This window comes from Saccostrea cucullata, unplaced genomic scaffold (genome assembly GCF_032062105.1).
Source record: "Saccostrea cucullata isolate Sc308-1 unplaced genomic scaffold, CSIRO_AGI_Scuc_v1 ctg4508, whole genome shotgun sequence".
Taxonomy (NCBI): domain Eukaryota; kingdom Metazoa; phylum Mollusca; class Bivalvia; order Ostreida; family Ostreidae; genus Saccostrea; species Saccostrea cuccullata.
The window spans coordinates 108,034-114,033 of record NW_026934015.1 but is presented as its reverse complement, the minus strand read 5'-3'; positions in this window follow the sequence as shown (position 1 = coordinate 114,033).

The following is a 6,000-nucleotide window of genomic DNA, read 5'->3' as shown; positions in this document are numbered from 1 at the left end:
AACATGTTGCAACTAAACCAATTAAAAGCCTATGAATTTGACCTCATGCTGATTAGTTATTCCAACATGTAGTAACTTCTAGACATCTTTGTAGCAAAATATCTTTATTCAGTTATGGTTGGTGACTGTCATTATACATGTATGCCATTTTTTGAGTGAAATGTTGTAAGCATTGCATCCACGAAGCTGCTGTTTTTATAATTAAATTATTTCTTTACTTGGAAGAGTAGAAATGCTATCTTTAAAGTAATGTTTGTTTGCCCTCTCTTGACTCAGGGTAAAATTATTGGGTCAGTAGGTGAGGAAATCTTCAACAACATTTTTTAAGGGGGATAAAAGGAATAAAAAGAAAACAATACTGCCCTGCATTGAAAAAAAAGTTTTCAGTATGGTCATTTTAGTCAGTCAGTCTGGAGAGGCCGACAACCAAACATTTTTTAAAGATGGCCTATTTCTACACTTCATGGACATTAGCTCAATCATTGGATTAGATAGTCTTAGAATCTAAATTGATATATCAGACAGAACAAAATAAAGATGAATTCTAAGTGACATCAATTCATACTTTAATAATGAGTTTACAGAGTACTTCTGATTTCAGAGAAAAGGCAAATTCTGCAAAATGACATAACACTGTCATTATGATAAATATTTGTCAAGAACAGGTAAAAAGAAACAATGCTACAGTGATAGATATATTTCCTTGATATCCATGAAATAATAGTTTAAATATAACAAAATTTTCTGCTTTTTAAAATCAAAATACATGAAAAAAATTTAAAAGATTATAAATGTAAACAATTTTAAAATAAACTACATGTATTTGTGAAAAAAATTTAATTTTATTAGATTACTAAATTGGTCTTATCATTCCTACTAAGTTAACAACCTTACAATTACCAAGTGTCATGTTTTAAACTGTTACAGTAGATATAATTATACATGTTCATTGCAGCTTTATATACAAAACTCGTCAGTTTTCAGAAATACTTATTTGAGCTTATTAGGTCCTGGTAAGAACAAAATTTAATGAATAAAAATATTAATCTTAATTGTTCATGTATTAATTTCCTTGCAATTTTACAAACCCTTTTAAGAAATTTGTTACATGTAAGTATAGACAAAAGCAACCTTCAATTAATACCTATGTAGTATACATTTATTTTACTGAAAACAAATTCAAAGATGGACAAGCAGAGCATGAACTGCAATCATCGCATAATGATACACATCTTTTCTAAATATATGGAAAACAGCATGTATTTACTAGATAAGGGTGTTGTTGAACATTAAATTTTCTTCTACAGTAGAGACCCGTTATTACGATGATCACTTTGTCACCGTAAAATATCGTAATACCGAGGGCAACGTTATAAAAGTTCCCCATAAAATCCAGTAAAACATCGTTTGGAAAACGTGTTCTTGTATTAGGGGGTATATTTTTCTCCTTCTTTCTCCTTTTCATGCTCAAATTCTTCTCCAATATGCCATACACACTTAATTCATTGATTACTTATCTTTAAAACTTATTTTCATGATGCTATTTCTTCTTTTTCCATCATAGTAAAAGCATAGAGCACATTTTTTAATAGAAACTTCGACAATCTTCCTTTAATTGCCGCCATTTTCTGTAACATGTACTTTCACTTTCGTTTCTGTCCAGATAATGCGTTCGTGAAAATTTCAATGTCTTCGTAGTCATAGTCATTTCTATATAAACAACAACCAAAATTCTGATTATTTTATTCTCTTTGTATTCAATAAAAAGTCATTTCTAAATAAACAACATTTCTTTTTATTCAGATAAAAAGGTCAAAGTAAATAGACAAGCAATCTGTCAAAATAATTTTTTTTTTAATTACTGAACAGAGGTCAATTACCAGTTCAGCAATTATCGATTCGTATTTCTGCTGACAACTGAGAGGTAGTCCAAGCCACTACCCAAGCTGCTAAAACGTTTGTAGTGGAGTTCAAAATTTGTCCAAATTATGTTTGATACCCAAGCTGTTTATTTACGCAGTTTATTTGCAAACAAAATTATCTGTACCTGTGTACAGCATACATGCATAAGATTAAATATAACCTTTTATTTATTAAATTAATTTATTAAACTAAGTATGAAATAAAGTATAAAAGAATTTTTAAAAAAATTATAGCGATAGATAAAGAAGAATCTACGTTTATGAGTAAACTTTAATTGTTTAACAATGGCTTTGGCACGTCTCCAAATCTGCTGAGCTCGCTAGAAACAGTCCAGGTAGATGCAGTCAAGCGTCACTAATCATCTAACGGCCCTGCAAGTTAACACTCTATCAGACCACAGGTGTTCCAATGTTTATTTAGCGTCTCCTTAAGTGTCAACCATTGATAATTACTGAATAAACACGGAGTGAAAAAAAAATTGACACAATTTTAACATCGTATTACTGAGACCTGGCGATTTTGGACAACGTAATAAACAGTTCTTTTTTGTATAGATTTGTTAAGAAATGGATTTGTGCTTTGAATTTACAACGTAATAAGCGTTCTATCGTATTAAACCGTCACCGTAATAGCGAGTCTCTACTGTATAATCTATAGACATATAAAAATATGCATTGGGTATAACAAGTCAGAAGTTCTTCTCCAAATCTCCATTGATTTTGCCATGTCTGGTTCAACATCTTAGCTTGATCCATCCGACTTTCTTAAATATTCTTGAGCTGATATGGGATGACCTCTACTTTGATTGATGGCACAAATCTTTTTAGGAAACACTGAAGTACTTTTTTTGTTCTTATCTATTCCAATTAATGACCCATGATCTGAAATCACATGTGTTCATTTTTACAATAACATTTAAGGAATTGAATTGTTTGAATAGCATAAGGAATTGCACTGAGTTTCATTCACTCAATGAAATGAATAAATTTCCAATATAATGAATGAAGAATCAATATGAAATTATTGTAAAATTTACAGATTGAATTAGTGAAATTCAAATGCTTGATCAAGAAAATTAATGTTCTTGTCATGCACAATCTGTATCTCTTTTTATTAATTAGAAAATGGGATATTAATTAAAATCAAACCTCATTTAAAAAGGTAACTTGAACAACTGTATACCTGTTCTGAGGCCTAAACAGCAAGGACTTTATTTTTCATAATTTCTTGAATGAATGCATTTTTTTAATTTTTTGGCAATGTTGGGATATTAGTCACATCCTGACATCATTGTACCGTTTATTCATCGTTTTTAGTCAGTAGATCATTCATAACTTTCAGTAAAATGAATAGTTAAATAATTACCTGATGAAACTATCAACAATCAAACTGTCAACATCATCATTGGACATGGTCAAATGCACCGCGACTTTTCTTCCCGGTTCGGACTGCATATAGCATACATGTAATACTTTACAGGATACTCTCAGGTCTTTTCTTTTTTCTTTCCCATTCTCACTTAAAATTTTAGTGTAGTGGTGAAGCAAGAAACACACATCAGCACAATGCGTCAATGACTTTCTTCTGATCGGAATTGCCGTGCAACTTGCCACGTTTCGTATCGAAAATAAACAAGTCCTCCTTTATTGGTTCATCCATATGCATCACGCTAATCTCAAAGGCTTCTAAGATTCATATGCTTTGATTTGTTATAAGACTTTCTCCTGAAAATGTCCTTCGTTTTTAGTCCTAACATTAAGTGACAACAAACATCAAGTATGACAGAGGAAATTCGTCACGGAGATGCTTAGCATCGCTAGTTTAAATTTCCCTGTTTCAAACGCTTTGGTGATTCGCAAGAGTTATCTCCCTGTTAACGCAAACCTTACCTTAAACAAACTTGAATCTACACTACCTGAGAATGCTTCCATATAAATTTGATCAATTCTTGCTTTGCTATTCTCGAAAAGAACATTTTTAAAGAATTTTTCTATATATTTCTATGTAAAACTTTGGTAGGCCATTGTGGCCCCGCCCTAGCCCTGGTGGTCATGATTTGAAAAAACTTGAATCTACACTACCTGAGCATGCTTCCATATAAATATTACCAATTCTGGCTTTGTTATTCTTGAGAAGAAGATTTTTAAAGAAATTTCCTATATACAAATGTATTTCTATGTAAAAGTTTGGTCGGCCATTGTGGCCCCGCCCTACCCCCAGGGGTCATGATTTAAACAAAGTTGAATCTACACTACCTGAGGATGCTTCCATATAAATATGAACAATTCTGGCTTTGCTATTCTTGAGAAGATTTGTAAAGAATTTTCCTGTATATGTTTATGTAAAAGTTTGGTCGGCCATTGTGGCCCCGCCCCATCCCCGGGGGTCATGATATGAACAAACTTGAATCTACACTACCTGAAGATGCTTCCATATAAATATGAACAATTCTGGCTTTGCTATTCTTGAGAAGAAGATTTTTAAAGAATTTTCCTATATATGTCTATGTAAAACTGTGGTCCGTCATTGTGGCCCCGCCCTACCCCTGTGGGTCATGAATTGAACAAACTTGAATCTACACTACCTGAGGATGCTTCCATATAAAAATGAACAATTCTGGCTTTGCTATTCTTGAGAAGAAGATTTTTAAAGAATTTTCCTATATTAATGTCTATGTAAAACTTTGGTCCGTCTTTGTGGCCCCGCCCTACCCCCAGGGGTCATGAATTGTACAAACTTGAATCTACACTACCTGAAGATGCTTCCATATAAATATGAACAATTCTGGCTTTGCTATTCTTGAGAAGAAGATTTTTAAAGAATTTTCCTATATATATCTATGTAAAACTTTGGTCTGTCATTGTGGCCCCGCCCTACCCTTGGGGGTCATGAATTGAACAAACTTGAATCTACACTACCTGAGGATGTTTCCCCATAAGTTTCATCTTTCCTGGCACAGTGGTTCTTGAGAAGAAGATTTTTAAAACATAACACCAAATTTTCATTAATTCCAAATTATCTCCCCTTGAATGAGGGCAAGGCCCTTCATTTGAACAAATTTGAATCCCCTTCACCCAAGGATGCTTTTAGACTTGTCGAAATCCGTCGGTCCTGTCGGCAAGGCCGGTAAAAATTTGTCTGGACTGATAACATTTAAGAAATCGTCAGTCCAGATGAGCGTATTGCAAATTTATTAAAGGTCGGGATGGGGATGCGTAGTTAAAGGTCACAAACACAGAAAAAATGGCCGCATACGCGGCATGTTGACGATAGCCAAGTAAATTTGTTATAGCAAAGTCATAAAACATGTTATTTATGTCTATGTTAAAGACTTTCTATCCCAAGAAAGGAAACTTGTTATATTGAAGGCTGTTGAAAATAATAAAGGGCATTTTGGTGCTGTTATTTATGTGACTTTCTCAGCGTCAAAATAAGGTACAAGTATCTGGTCTGACAAAAGTTTGACTGGTCCGGCAGAACATACGACTTTGTCAGACCAAATGTCTGAGAGTGATTAAAAAATTTCGACAAGTCTGTGCTTTGTGGCAAGTTTGGTGGAAAATGGCCCAGCAGTTCTTGAGAAGAAGTCGAAAATGTGAAAGGTTTACAGACAGACAGACAGACGGACGCCAGACAAAATGTGACCGCGACTGGGAAAAAGGGTCCAGATGAGTAAAAAATCGAAATTAATTTTATTGTCTTTTTAAAATCAGGATACTTTGAATAACACAAATTCAAAATTTCATGCAAATATCATTGAAAATAAAGAAGATACAGGCCCAGGAATGCAGGCATCTTCAAGTCATATCATAACGTCAGTGACGTTACCATAATGTTGTAATTAGAAAACATATCTCAACAATTTCAGTCTATTGGTATATTAAGAACATTCTCTTCTTTTTCTTTAAACTCTTCTTGAAATTTTGCTTAGATATGATGAAAATAAACTGAATCATTAAATATACTGTCATTCTTACTTATTACATATGACTGTTACTTATTACATATGGCTATTGCCAGTATTAGAACAACTGAATTTGATTCAGAAGTCTGACTTGTTATCCTACCAGCATCGAT